Source organism: Chanodichthys erythropterus, chromosome 4 (assembly GCF_024489055.1).
Source record: "Chanodichthys erythropterus isolate Z2021 chromosome 4, ASM2448905v1, whole genome shotgun sequence".
NCBI classification, from domain to species: Eukaryota; Metazoa; Chordata; class Actinopteri; order Cypriniformes; family Xenocyprididae; genus Chanodichthys; species Chanodichthys erythropterus.
The window spans coordinates 436,692-452,476 of record NC_090224.1 but is presented as its reverse complement, the minus strand read 5'-3'; the positions used below and the strand labels follow the sequence as shown (position 1 = coordinate 452,476).

At 43.6% G+C, this 15,785-nt stretch overlaps 1 protein-coding gene across 3 annotated transcripts in view; it reads right to left on the bottom strand.

The window, feature by feature from the left end:
- myo6a (myosin VIa) overlaps positions 1–14,957 on the bottom strand; it is a 77,998-nt gene extending 63,041 nt beyond the window's left edge. For all 3 annotated transcript variants that reach the window (XM_067383554.1, XM_067383555.1, XM_067383557.1), the window contains exon 1: positions 14,846–14,957. The gene's annotated coding sequence lies outside the window, so the exon portion shown is untranslated. The remainder of the gene's footprint in view (positions 1–14,845) is intronic.
- Between the last annotated feature and the right edge of the window lie 828 nt (positions 14,958–15,785).

The window sequence follows — 15,785 nt, the reverse complement described above, 5'->3', positions numbered from 1 at the left end:
TGTACCCAGGGCCCAAAATTTGGTGCTACGCCCCTGTTTATACTTATACTGCACTTATATTGTATAACTGTAAATTCTGTATGCTGTGCAGTAGAGCAGCATGGTTAATTGTTAAAAGATGGCATTCTCGATTCAAACACAGATGCAATCTTTTTTTCCTAAATGACAACGACTCGGCTATGATTATTAAACCTTTGTCAAGTATGATCACAGCAGAACTTTTAAATATGCATTTGAATGTCATTGAATCATTCATTCAAGATTAGCTTTAAAAAAAAAAAAAAAAAAACCTGAGTCATCCAGTAATGAAACAATTGAAACAATGTTTTTATGAGTGAGTCGTTGAATCATTCATTCAAATCGATTTTCTCTAATCTCTAAATAATTATTAGTTTTTTAATTAGACTGCAGCAATTTGCATTTTGTAAGAACCTCTAGTAGTTCTCTATTCAGAATCAGGATTAAAAATAAAATGTGATTCTGAATTTATCCAGAATTGTGCAGCTCTTCTGTGCAGTGTACATTTACATATATATTGTACTGAGATATTGCTTCGTGTTTGTACTGTACACACATACACACCTCTAACCGTAAATAACCAAAATTTATTCATTTAGCAGATAGACACTGTAAACCAAACTGATTAGATAAATTATTGTCCCTGGATGCTAGTGTGGTTCCTGTAAAGGGCATTACAAATGCAGCTTTACTGTTTATTACTTTTACTTAACAATTAAAATGTTTTAAAAGTATAAAATAAAACTACAATGTCACCAATAAATCCACATTAAATTCAAACCCAGTAATTCAATCTACGCTATGACATCACTCTATCTCCTGAGTAGGCATGTGACGGTATCACATTTTCAAGTTGCGATTAATTGCTGAAGCTTTTATCACAGTATACGGTATTATCACGATACTGAAATAAGTTACAAAAAAAAAATGCTGTAATAGTATAACTAGGTGCCCAAGAATGCTTTTTCACAAGATGTAATATGTCTAAGGTGTCTCCTGGATGTGTCTGTGAAGTTTCAGCTCAAAATACCCCATAGATTTTTTTTAATTAATTTTTTAACTGCCTATTTTGGGGCATCATTAACTATACACTGATTTTGGCAGCGCCGTGCTTTTTCGCTGTTGTTCTTGCTGGCTTACCTTGTCTGTGCACAGATCCAGACGTTAATACTGCCTTTCCTTGTCTAATGCCTTGAACATGAGCTGGCATATGCAAATATTGGGGCCATACATATTAATGATCCCAACTGTTATGTAACAGTCGGTGTTATGTTGAGATCCGCGTGTTTTCCGGAAGTCTTTTAAACAAATGAGATTTATATAAGAAGGAGGAAGCAATGGGGTTTGAAACTCAATGTATGTCTTTTCCATGTACTGAACTCTTGTTATTTAACTATGCCGAGGTAAATTCAAATTTTGATTCTAGGGCACCTTTAAGAACTCTTTTTGTAATAACAAAAATAACTCTAAACATTTAAATACAATACACACCAAAAAATATATATAAAGTAAAATTTTCAAACAGATTAAAGTGCAAAAGAATTAGGCTATAAAGAACAACAGGTAACACTTTACAATAAGGTCTCATTATTTAATGCATTAACTAAGATTGAGCAATAGCTACATTTGTTACAGAAAGTATTATTTTTTTTGTTAATGTTAGTTAAGAAACACAACTAATAATGGTTAGTTTTATCTCAGGTCCATTAAATAAGTTCTTTTGATTTTAGTAATGTTATTAAACAGTAACTAAGAAATTAACATTAAATAAGAATAATTAATGCTTTATAAGTATTTTTCGTTGTCAGTTTGGTAATAATGAATTAACATGTTAACTAATGAAGCCTTATGTCACTAAGTGTTACTGAACAATAAATAATCAGAACATTTCTAATCATTAGGGCATGTTGTAGTCCAGATTAAAATATAAAAATGTTTAAGTTCGAAATTAAATAGCCTTTTAAGTATTAAGTATTTGGTGCTGAGATGAACAACATTGAGATTACAAAAAAACGAATGGCTGTTTGAAGCATTTTAAAAACTTCACTAGCGCAGTTGCTTTGTTTGCAGGGTTTTCGGGGTAACCGCTGCACTTCTGCTGTTCCATCAGCACCCTCTGCTGTCAGAGAGTGAACGTGCACTTTCATTTAGTGCGATTCCTTCACTCGTTCCGCCATGTGCTTCTCATGCACGTTGGGCTTGTTTACATCTGCATTATAACAATTTTAATAATTGGTAATAAATTATTATTTACGGTATTTTGAAGTGAATATTGTGCGTATTCGTTATCGTGATATGTCACATTACCGAATATTGGCACATGTCTACTCCCGAGACAAGACATACATTTAAAATCACTATAACTCATTCTTTTATGACTCCAACATGGCCATTATTATCTGTAAACAAACTGACACAGATTTAAGATCATGCTACAAAAGACCAGAAAGCATCATAAGGCCACTAGAAAAGAGAAAGACAGAAAACAAGGGAAGTAATAGCTGCTATGAACTGACATTTCAGCAGCAGAAAGTTGTGTGTTGACTTTGAGTTATTCCACTCCAGGCCCACTCTTCCTCCACACCACACAAATCTGGATTGTTGAAAGAGAGCTGGAAGAGGACTGAGGGCTCACTGTCACAGCGCATGAGATCATGAGAGCACTGCATGTTGACAGCACAAAAAAGCCAGAGAAAAAAAAAAAAAAAGTCTAGCAACTGTTTAGTGCTCATCCTATCAGAGCGGACTTAAAGACATCTAAAGGTAACATTAAACTACTAACAAAATGTTTACTGAAATTGAAATATTACACTAATTATTACATTAAAATGGAAAAAAAATAAGTTGCCAAAATGTTGGCTGACTAATAATATATTTAATATTTTTTTCCACTATTTTTAATATTAATAGTGCTACACATTATTGTGCCTAAATTATATTTCTCCAACAAACAAACTATAGATAGAAGTAGAGTTTTGTGATTTATTTTAATTATATTATTTTTTTCACTTATGAATGGCAAAGAAAAAGAGATATTAATATGTACAGCTTTTGCATATTTTTTAATATTAAGTGATGTACATTAATAGTGCCTAAAATATGTTTCTCAAAAAAAACAAAAACATCATAGTTCATAGATAATCATAGTTCTATTATCTTAGAAGCAGTTTTGTTATTATATTATATTATATTATATTATATTATATTATATTATATTATATTATATTATATTATATTATATTATATTATATTATATTATATTATATTTCATCTATTCTTTACCTAAATATGGTAAAGAAATTTTTTTATATGTAAAAAATTATACATTATTATATGTATGGCTTTTGCATATTTTAATATAATAATTATTAATATAATATATTTTCACCTAAGAATCTTAAAGAAAAACATATTAAATGTATATGTCTTTTGCATATTTTAATTTAGTTTATGTATTAACATCAGATTCAGAAATACTTACTAGACTGAACACAAAAGTATCTTAGGTTGTCACTACTGCATATGAAGGTCAGTGTAGGTGTAGTCGGCTGTTCTCGCACAATGACAACAGAGCAGGTGCAGCTCATTATGATACAGTCAACACAACGCACAACATTATTCAACTTTCTTTCAGCTTCCATATTAGTTAAATCTGAGCTGAAGTATTTGGTGATTTTAACACCAGCTTAAAGATTGACTATTTAGTGTGATCACAGGTCAAAATCTTAGGCTAATGTAAAAGACATGACCATGGTGTGACAGCACTGGTAAAAAAAGTTAATCAGTGGCAGAGGTTTCTACACCGTAAGGTGACAGACAAGCAGTTCTCAAATACTAGAGTTTTGACAAATAATGGTTATTAATTATATTTTCTGTATAGAAAACATGAACATGAAAGAATATAAAGTTCTTATAAACCTCAACAATCTGAAGTGACATAACCTGTTTGCCAATAGAAAGGTCAAACGTGCAACCTGAACTCACATGAACATTACTGGATGAACACACAAAGGCCTGACGAGACACACAAACACTGCTGTCATTAATGTGGACCTGTTCCAGCAAATCATACAGTAGGTCTTCACTATGTGAACAAGTTACACGCAACAATTATCCTAGTAAGTGATGCGGCAATGTCAGTCTCATGCTCCTGTCAGAACATATTTAACATTTCATAAACACTGTATGTGGTACCTGATTTTGGATGATGAGTTGAAAAGTGAGTTGGGTGACTCTGCATGACACAAAGCTTTTCACACACAGTGTCTTTTCCAAAACTTAATAATGCTGTGATTTAGAACACAGCCTATGCGGCAGTAGGCAGAAACTGAAATGGGACCTCATAAGTGACCAATTCGTAACTCTGCATAGGCAGCAACTCTGTCTGTATGACACAATAAACATACTAGAGGCTCGTTTTACAAATGAGCTGCATTCGAAAATGCATACTACATTTGGTTTGAAACTTATACTGTGACCATTAAAAAAGTATCTTCTAAATAGTATGACTATGGGTTGCACGATAGAAATTCGGATGCACTACATTTGCCATGTTGTCACTGTCATGTGACCTACCAGCTTTAATTCCATTCACAACTAGTAAAGTATCCATCAAATGCACAGAATCTTGGCAGAACTAGTAAGTAATCTGGGATTCACATACTACTGTTTTTGTGTATTGTTTTTCACATACTATATATAGCATGGAAATAGCTAAGTAGGTATATTTAGACTCAGTGATGATTTCAATAGATATTAGCATACTGCTAGGCAAAATACTAAGCACAAACAAAAACTCTAATGTTGCGTCCCAATTCGTCTACTTATACTACGTCCTAAAAGTATGTACTGTTTTTGTAAAGAAAAAGTACATTCTTTTGAGTGTGTAGCAGAAGAGTATGCAAGCTTTGGGACATACTACCTCGTAATAACTGTCTTTAACGGACGTTCTGTCGCTTAGTTACGCAACCTGTAACTGTTTAAATTGCCCTGTCAATCATCTAGTCACAGTTAAAATCCTCCACATTCAATTAAATTTAATTTCCTACCGTTTCGGAGAGAAATGTAGTTGGACGTTTATCTGCCAGTCATGGGTCTTTCATGCAGAGAACTCTCCTCATCTTTGCATAATGATGCATTTAAAAGTTAAGGACCAAACACATCGTTATAAAAGTTCACAATGCTGTTGCAGATGAAATATAATGTGGATAACATTTAATAAATATCTTTTCGCCAGGTTGGATACTGATTATTAATCATTCAAGCACCTTTATCTTAACTGCTCAGCTTAACCGTCGGACGTCGCACGTCCGTCATGTTTGTCGTTTTTTAACACTTTTTATTCATATTTGTAGTTTTTGTAGGCAATATTAGCCGTTAGAAGTGTACACGGATCTGCACTTCGAATTCTAACCGGAAAAAGTAGACCATCCGGGTATCTTTGGAATACTCATTTCAACATACTACGATACTAATTCTTTTTTCGAATACTATTTAGGACGGATAGTATGCGAATTGGGACGCAGCATAAGCATTAAAAATCGTACTCGGTTACTAACGTAACCTCGGTTCCCTGAGATACGGAACGAGTACTGCGTATGGGGAAAGGTCTCCCTTTTTCCCCGCTGCTGAAGCCTTTTTCAATAACGCAGTGTAACTGCACCGTCATTGGTTCACTCATAGACAAGTTGTTGAACCAATGGCGGCGCGGTGCATAGCTGCGGCCTATGGCGACAAAGCGCGCGAATATTCCCGCCGAAATGGGCGGGGTATAGGGCTATATAAGCAGGCGTTTCGCCATAGGATTTCAGTGTCAATCGACTGAAGCGACGACCCTGAGCCGCAGCCTCGTGGCACGGCAAGTGACGCAGTACTCGTTCCGTATCTCAGGGAACCGAGGTTACGTTAGTAACCGAGCACGTTCCCTTTCGATACTTCACTCGTACTGCGTATGGGGAACGAATTCAACCACGCCGTGCCACGGCTGGGAACGATATAGCTTGCATTTGGCCACCCAGAGGGGGGCAAAAAGGACAAGCGGAGGCAAAGCCTAACCGAACCCATGGTTACACTGAAGGAAGATACTTCCTATGGTGGCGTGAAGCGGGACCTGTTGGAAGCCGCTAATCACACCGACAGGACCCGAGCTTGTAAGGTCGGGACATCGAGGTGATAGAACCTGACAAAGGTGGACGGCGAAGACCAGCCGGCCGCCTCACAGATGTCTTGGATGGAAACTCCGTTGGACCAAGCCCACGAGGAAGCCATTCCTCTAGTGGAGTGGGCCCTGACTCCTATGGGGCAATTAGTGCCCAGTGAGGAGTAGCACAGGTTAATAGCATCCACTATCCAACGGGAAATGCGTTGTTTCGAGACCGGAGACCCTTTGGTGCGGCCGCCAAAACAAACAAAGAGCTGATCTGACTGTCTGAAAGACTGTGATCGGTCTATGTAGGTCCTCAATGCCCTGACTGGGCAGAGTAGCTGCAGCTCTGGTTCGTCCGCCGAGGGAGGAAGAGCAGAGAGCGAGATGACCTGAGCTCTAAACGGAGTTGAGAGCACTTTAGGGACGTAGCCATGCCTAGGTTTCAGAACGACCTTAGAGTCACCAGGCCCGAATTCGAGGCACGCAGGGTTCACGGAGAGGGCCTGCAAATCGCCAACACGCTTTACCGATGCTAGTGCTAGTAGCAGAGCGGTTTTTAGCGTTAGGGGCCTGAGGTCGGCTGAACCCATTGGTTCAAATGGGGCTCCTTTCAAGGCCCTGAGGACCAACGAGAGGTCCCAGGAGGGAATAGTGAGAGGGCGAGGAGGATTCAAACGCCTAGCACCTCTCAAAAAACGGATCACGAGCCCGTTTCGTCCCACCGATTGGCCAGCAATAGGAGCGTGGAACGCTGCAATGGCTGCTACGTAAACCTTAAGCGTGGAAGGGGAGCGCCCCATTTCCAAGCGTTCTTGGAGGAAAGACAGTATGGAAGATACGTCACTCTCCACAGGGTCTATGTTGCGTGTTGAACACCAATCAACAAAGACTGACCACTTCTGGTCGTAGAGGCGCCTCGTAGATGGGGCTCTAGCCTGAGAAATGGTATTTAGGACGTCCTCGGGGAGGCTAGTCGGCTCCCATCGAGGGACCAGAGGTGCAGAGCCCAGAGCTGCGGCTGTGGGTGCCAGATTGTTCTGTTTGCCTGAGAGAGGAGGTCCCGTCTCAGGGGAATCGGCCACGGGGCTCGTAGAGAGCCTGAATAGCTCTGAGGACCAAACCTGGTTCCTCCAGAGCGGGGCCACCAGAAGGACTCTGTGCTGGTCTTCTCTGATACGCCTGATGACCTGGGGGATCAGTGCGATCGGAGGGAAAGCATAAAGGAGCGTGCTGGGCCATGTGTGGGCCAGAGCATCTACTTCCTTCGAGAAAAATGTTGGGCAATGAGAGTTGTCTTCTGAGGCGAAGAGGTCTACCTCTGCCTTCCCGAAGAACTCCCAGATCGTGAGGACCACTTGGGGGTAGAGCATCCACTCGTCGGAGGGGATGTTGCTCCGTGACAACATGTCCGCACCCAGATTGTTCCTGCCAGGAACATGAGTCGCTCTGAGCGACTGAAGCCTCGGAAGAGCCCATTCCAGCAGACGTTTCGCCAGAGCGCATAAGCGGCTGGACGAAAGACCGCCTTGGTGGTTCAGGTATGACACCACCGTCATACTGTCTGACCGAACTAGAACATGACGTCCCGTCAAGTAAGCCTGAAAGAACTGAAGGGCTTTCATCACTGCTAGCATCTCTAGACAGTTGATGTGTAAATGGCTTTCCTCGTGGCTCCACGAGCCGAAGGCCGGTCTGCCCTCGCACACAGCGCCCCAGCCCAAGTTGGAGGCGTCTGTTGAGAGCACCGTCCTCCGTGAGACCGCCTGTAAAGGGACTCCGCGTTGGAACCATACTGGATCCATCCAAGGTTTCAGGGCTAGAAGACAGGCCCGATTGACCTTGAGACATAGGCGGCCGTGCCGCCATGCGCTGGGAGGAACCCGGAACTTCAACCAGTACTGAAGAGGCCGCATCCGAAGAAGGCCTAGCTGCAGCACCGGGGAGGCGGAAGCCATCAGCCCTAGCAGCCTCTGGAAAAACTTCAGAGGGAGATAGGCTTTGTTCGTGACAGATGCCGTGAGCTGCTGAATTGCCAGGGCGCGCTCTGGCGAGACTACTGCCGTCATACGGACCGAGTCGAAAACTGCTCCCAGAAACGAGATTCGTTGAGTGGGGCATAGCGAGCTCTCTTGGCTAAGTTGACCCTGAGACCCAGGCATTGTAGATGGCTGAGGAGCACGGATCTGTGGCGTCTTCCAGCTCGTCTCGCGAACGGGCTAAGATGAGCCAGTCGTCGAGATAATTCAGAACCCGGATTCCCATCTGTCTCAGAGGGGAAAGCGCCGCGTCCATGCACTTGGTGAAAGTGCGGGGAGCCAGAGACAGCCCGAAGGGCAGGACCGTATATTGGTATGCCACCCCTTCGTATGCGAATCTCAAGAATCGTCTGTGACGGGGGGCTATCTGGATGTGAAAATACGCATCCTTCAGGTCCAGCGAGCAGAACCAGTCCTCGGGGCAAATGTGCGCGAGGATCTGCTTCAGCGTCAGCATTTTGAACTTCCGTCTCGTGAGGGAGTGATTCAAAAGCCTGAGGTCTAGGATGGGTCTGAGACCGCCATCCTTTTTGGGGACCAGAAAGTAGCGGCTGTAAAAGCCTGTCTCGCTCTCTGACGGAGGAACCATTTCCACAGCTCCTTTTTCCAGCAACGACATGACTTCGGCCCGGAGGACATGAGCGTCGTCCGGATTGACCGATGTTTGAAGCACCCCGGCGAAGCGGGGGCCGTCGTGCAAACTGGAGCGAGTAGCCCTGGTTTACGATCCCCATGACCCATTCTGACACATCGGGGATGGCCTGCCAGGCCTCGGCCCGAGTGGCTAGGGGTTGAATAATGTTGGGTGACAGACCGCCGTTGAGAGGGTCGTACACCGCGAGGGGTGGAAGAGGAAATTTGCTCTTTTTGTGATGAGGTAAAAATTTGTCCGCCGTGAAAACGGCGTTTGGAGTGGGCGCAACAGGTGTGGGCCCAGCTGTCACTTGGAGTATGTTTCCCACGCCCGGAAATAAACGAGGCGGAGGGGAAATTACCCGTGGGAGCTTTTGGGGTGGTCCCGGTCGTAACGGGACGGTCCCCCATCCTCTTCCTGTCCGACGAATCAGGACGACTTCGGAGGCACCGGGTCCAGCACAATCCTGGGCCGGGGTCCCTGGCGCCTCGGGAAGGGAGGGCGCTTCGCAGGGCGCGAGCGCTGGCGATGCTCCTGGGGCGGCGCTGCCTGTGTTGCAGGTGGGGCTGGTTTGTTCTGCTGAGCCGGCGCAGTCCTGGGGCGGCTAGACGCAGAAGCGGAGCTGGAGCGCTTAGGCAAGAAATGCCTCATAGCCTGAGACGATTTCTGCGCGGCAGTAAAGCGCTCAGTGAAGCCATCCACTGCAGGCCCGAAGAGACCAGAAGGCGAGACCGGGGCGTCTAAGAAGGCCGTCTTGTCTAGGTCTTTGATCTCCGTTAGGTTGAGCCACAGGTGGCGCTCCAACACGACCAGGCTGGCCATGGAACGACCGATGGCCTGGGCCGTAGCCTTCGTAGCTCGCAGGGCAAGATCCGTGGCGCTGCGGAGATCTTTGAAGGCTGGCGCGTCGATTCCAGACTCATCCAGAGAGCGGAGGAGTTTGGCCTGGAATGCTTGAAATATGGCCATGGTGTGGAGCGCAGAGGCAGCTTGGCCCGCCGAGGTGTAAGCCCGTCCAGCCAGAGTAGAGGTGGTCCGACAGGGCTTGGAAGGAAGGGCCCTCTTCGTCTTCCAACCCACAGCCGCGGGAGGACAGAGGTGAGCAGCCACCGCTTCATCTAGGGGTGGCAAGCGCTCGTATCCCTTCTCCTCGGCGCCCGTCGACGGCGGTGAGGGCGGAGCGGTGCGTAGTGTGGAGGCGGGCAGAGTAAGGAGCGCGCCACGACTTCGTCAGCTCTTCGTGGACCTCAGGAAAGAAGGGCGCTGAACGCTGGCGAGGTGCTTGGCGGCGGCCTGGCAGAAACCATTCGTCCAGGCGGCTGCGAGACGGCTCCTCTGGAGGGGCCCACTCGAGGTCCAGCTCTTCAACGGCTCTAGACAGGATGCGGAAGAGCTCGGCATCCATGCCCTGGCCATGCTCGATGGGTTCCAAGGGAGGCGGTGGAGCGGGGTCTTCCGGCTCGCCAGCCCATCCTTCCGCTTCGGAAGCCGCAAGAGACATGGAGTCGTCTTGTTCGTCGTCTGTTCCCCGAATGAGACGAGGTCACTCGCTTCTGCGGAGGGACGCTGCTCAGGGCGAGAGAACAGAACTGGAGAGAGTTCCCTGGGAGGAGAGGGCGAGGCACGCGGGGGCTGGGCCGGCGTGAGCTCGCTCAACTCCTGGCGCTGAGTCGCTCTACCCCGCTGTCTTTTCCTCGCCGGACCGCGGGAGGAAGGAGACGGGAGGGCGCGAGCGGCGAGATCGCCCTCAGTGAAGAAGGCGACCCGCGAGCGCAGGGAAGCGAGACTCGCGCACTCGCAGTGCGGGCATGAGTCTCCAGCGAGCGCGCCGTCTGCGTGGGGCTTGCCCAGGCAAGCGACACACTCGCTGTGTCCATCGTCGTCGTGCAGGGGGCCCTGCAAGTACCACATGAGTGGCGGGGCATCGTGAGACGCCGCTGCCGTGAAAACGGCAATTGGGTGGCTCTTTAGAGCGGCGAGGGCCGCGGAAGCTCTTAAAGCGGTGAAAACCGCTGGAAATCGCTCTTTAGAGCGGCGTTTAAGCCGCGGATGAAGCTCTCAGGCGGCGCGCCGGATGGCGGCAGGGGACGCACAGGAAGCGGCCGGAAGCGGGAAGCGGGAGGCGGCGGCTCGGCGACGGCGCTAGAAGCTGCAGTCCGCGAGGGCGCCGGCGCTTTCTTCCACCGGCGAGTCCAGGCGAGTCCGCTGCGGGAGCCTCTTCAGACGGCGGCGAGAGCAGAAGGCGGCGAGCTTCTTCGGCTTCAGGCGGAGATCAGCGAAGAGAAGTAGATGTCGTCGCTGAAGGAGAAAACACTGAAATCCTATGGCGAAACGCCTGCTTATATAGCCCTATACCCCGCCCATTTCGGCGGGAATATTCGCGCGCTTTGTCGCCATAGGCCGCGCAGCTATGCCGCGCCGCCATTGGTTCAACAACTTGTCTATGAGTGAACCAATGACGGTGCAGTTACACTGCGTTATTGAAAAAGGCTTCAGCAGCGGGGAAAAAGGGAGACCTTTCCCCATACGCAGTACGAGTGAAGTATCGAAAGGGAAACACAGTAAATTCAGGGTTTTTTTTTGTTTGTTTACATTAAATTATTTAAACTGAAATGAAAAACCTTTCCCAGCTTTATTTACAAATTTTACCTTAAAACATCAAAGTAATGAAAGAAAAAACAATAGTTCTGAAAATTAATTGAAAAATTGAAAAACTAGAATAAGAGGGTTGAAAAAGTCATCAGTCATCAGTGATTTAATACTTCGTAGAACCACCTTTTGCTTCAATTACAGCCATTAATCTTTTTGGATATGTCTGTACTAGCTTTGCACACCTAGACTGGGGAATATTTGCCCATTCTTCCTTGCAGAATTGCCCAAGTTCAGTCAAATTCTGTGGTGAACGGCAATGGACTGCTCTCTTCAAGTCCATCCATAGATTTTCTATTGGATTTAAGTCAGGGCTTTGACTTGGTCACTCAAGGACATTCACCTTCCTATCCTTAACCCATTGTGGTGTTCTTTTGACAGTATGTTTAGGATTAGAGTTGTCAAAAGTACCAACTTCGGTATCTATCGGTACTGAAAATTTAAAAATGTGATGCTTTGAGTGCTGTTGAACAGATTCGTAAACACCTCTGATTGGCCATTGTGTTGACACGCTCATCGGATATGATCATAATAGGCTACAATGATCGACGCAGGTACTGTAGTTGGTACTTTTGACAATATTTAGGATTATTGTTGTGTTGGAAGGTGAATGACCTGCCCATCTTCAGCCGTCTTGCAGAAGGACGCAGCTTTTCGTCAAGAATTTGGATGTACTTGGCAGCATCCATTTTCCCTTCAATCCTGACCAATCGCCCAGTCCCTGCTGAAGAAACACCCCCACAACCAAATTCTGCCACCACCATGCTTCTCAGTTGGTATGGTGTGTTCTGCGAGATATGCTGTGTATGCTTTTCACAAACACAGCACTGAAAGAAAGAATCCTTTCCTGAAAAAGTGTCATAGTCTTGTTTGCGCTATGCAAAAACACACCTGGAAGGAGCTATGGTCTGATGAGAACAAAATTTACCTTTTTGGATTGAAGTCAAAGTACTTTGTTTGGCATATACTCTCACATTGCCATCTTCGATTAATTTTTTTGTTGTTGTTTTTTTGACACAGATCTTGTGACAATGCATTCTGGGATTGTCTCCTCCACAAATTATACATGCAATGCGACCTAAAATTTGGCCAAAAACAAGGTATCTTAGAAGGCAGTGCAATTATGCTGCCTACCTTTTCCTTTATGTAGGCTGCATGTCTGTGATGCCTTAAAATGCTTCCTACGTTGTAGATTGCCAACAAGGAACGGATCCACTGTTCAGCATGAGACAAAAGTAATGCGATGAAATGTCTTGTGTGGGTTGTATTAGAGTCCTAATGAATATAAGACACATACTGCACATACCTCAGTTTACAGTGAACCCTGAGGCATCAGTAAAGGTGTGTACAGTGTGTACAGATGTACAAAAGCTTGTCATTTAAAATATGACACCACTCTGTAGGACAGTAGCATGTAATGTCGAGTTGCTATGGTTATCCTCTACCTACTGGGTGGATATATTTGAATACTGTCAAAAATGAATAATAGATGTCAATAGTACAAGGTAAGGTCATAATAGCAAAGGTCCTATCATCACTGGTCAAGTGTCAACAATGTAGAGTGTCCACTTTAAATTTTATAAATAATTCTATCAATTCATAAAACACTTCAATATGTTCTGATATTAGAATTACGATTTTATGAGAAATTTTAGCCACATTTAACCACATTTTTCCCCTCTACTGTAACTCCAAAACATTTATTTTGCTGTGAACTATTTCTTTAAAGTCACAATGTAACTCCATATTGTGACATGGATCTGATTAAAAAGATTATCTAAAAGATAAAAATGAGGGCTGGACTGGTTTCTATCCAGCACATAACATTAAATGATTAGTTCACTTTCAAATAAAATTTTCCTGATAATTTACTCACCTCCATGTCACCCAAGATGTCCATGTCCTTCCCTATTCTACTTACTGAAAAAAATGGAACTGGCGCTGCGTTCATTCCATAAGTAGAATAGAGAAGGCGTAGGACATACAGTGTAAGCTTTTTGAAAAATACAAAAGTGTGGTTTTGACGGAACCACTTGGAAGGCGATCATTTGTTTATATAAAGCATATACATTTACATGTTTTCGAAAATGAATGATCATTTCACTAGATAAGACCCTTATTCCTCGTCTGGTATCGTTTAAAGCCCTTTGAAGCTGCACTGAAACTGTAATTTTGACCTTCAACCGTTTGGAGGCCACTAAAGTCCACTATAAGGAGAATAATCCTGGAATGTTTTCATCAAAAACCTCAATTTATTTTCGACTGAAGAAAGAAGGACATGGATATCTTGGATGATATCCACAGGGGTTAGTAAATTATCAGGAACATTTTATTTTGAAAGGGAACTAATCCTTTAAATCCAAAGACTCAGTCCAATTCTTAATATCATTAGCCATGTAAACATATACAACCTATATCTGTGAAACTTTCCAAGGTAATTACAAGCTTATAGACTCATTCATGATACAAATGACAGAAATGTCTTTCGAATGTCAAGTGAGGTGAGTCATGACCCTCTGGCAGCCGCACCTGTAGGTGTGTCATTGTGGTCAGACGGTTTGAAAAACACAATGTTTGTGTGTCCCTGGACCCTCTCATATTTCTTTCATTATAATGGACAAACAGACAGAGCTTAACAACATATCTGCTTTCTGTCAGCTGTTCTTAAATGATCCATTCCTTAGACAATGACAGGTGAGTGACTGTCAAAATTATATGGGACAAGTAGCATGTGAAAGTTCCCAAGGAGCAAAGGGCATTTACAACTTCTTGTGACACAGCAGGAGCAATTTACTGTTAAGGCAACTTACTAATCATCTTCCATGGATGTATTAATTAAAGCTTTTCTAATCATTCAGATGAATAAAAACAACACAGTTCAATAATACAATAGTCTGTAAGTGAAAGTTTGCCTTGGGTTAAACATTTGAATTCCTTACACAAGCACAGAACCAACATTTGCAAGGTAAATGAGTTTTGAGTAACCAGGAAACCGATGTATTTCTAAAGTAAAGGCCTTATGAATGCTCCTACATACATAGACTAAAAAGATGCAATGAGATGCCTTGCGATGATATAAAGCAGCCTTGACCATCAGCTGATCACAGAGGTGAGCCAATCAACGCATCAATGATGCATCAGTCCATGCATCAGTCATAGAATCAAAAAATCACGCGAATGAACATACAGTACACAACAACAATACACTTTAGCTGGGAATGAGTTCCTATGTTTTCCTCCGCAATGCTATCTGGACGTATTTGCTAAATCTAACAATTATCCCAGTACGCTTTGTTCAAATGAACCAAACACACTCAAATCCAACTTAAAAGCCATAGCGAACATCATAGAGATGAAACTCACCTCCGTTGCTCGCTGCCCGTGCAGTCAGTCGGTAAAGTGTGTAGGCATTCACATGAACTCAGACCCGGTGTCCCGGATGTTGATCAGCCTCAACTCCCGGGATGAAGTCCACGCTCCATTGTGACGTGACGTCACGCGCGTCCATGGAAGCGCCTGCCTCCGTATGGGTCGCGTTGAGGGGCGGGGCGGGCTTCATCCCATATTATGAATCATAAAAATTCACCTACGTTATAAAATGCTGTTGCTTTATGAAACATACTGGAGTTTCTGATTAGCTGAAAGTGATACATAACTGTACCTACTGTATATGGTAGGACTGTTGATCTTTAATGCCTTCTTTGTTAGATGACTGGAAAACAGCGCATTCTAGTGTTTTCCAATTGTAAATACATGCAGACACATGCTATACTAAGTGTAAATAGTGATTAAAAGGCGAATATCATGTGATTTACGCTCATGTGCTTTGTTGCTAATTATTTGGATGTAGTTAAAATTATGTTGCCTTTAAATGAAAATAGAAAAACTAAAACAGCCAAATTAATCTTCCCCTAAAGATTTGTTTTCCAAGCTTTTTTTTTTTAGACTGATGCAAAAACTTGGGAAAATGAGATCCAGGCATTCCAGCAATGATTATGTCAGAGAATAAATTTGAATAAGTAATAACAAATGTATTAATTAGAAATTATAGAGACAAACAAATTCATTAAGTAATTAATAGTTAATAATACAATTTAGAATACGGACCATTATCTAATAGATGAAGATCAGAATATACAGAAAGAAGGAACAAAATCAAGACATTTGCAGAATGAAATGAGAGATAGAAGAGAAGAGGCAGAAAGGCAAAGGGAAGCAAAGCAAAGGAAAAAAGCTAAACGTCCATTTTATACCATGAGCATATAGGGAAATTTACATCCCACTCAAACTGATGTTTTGTTCT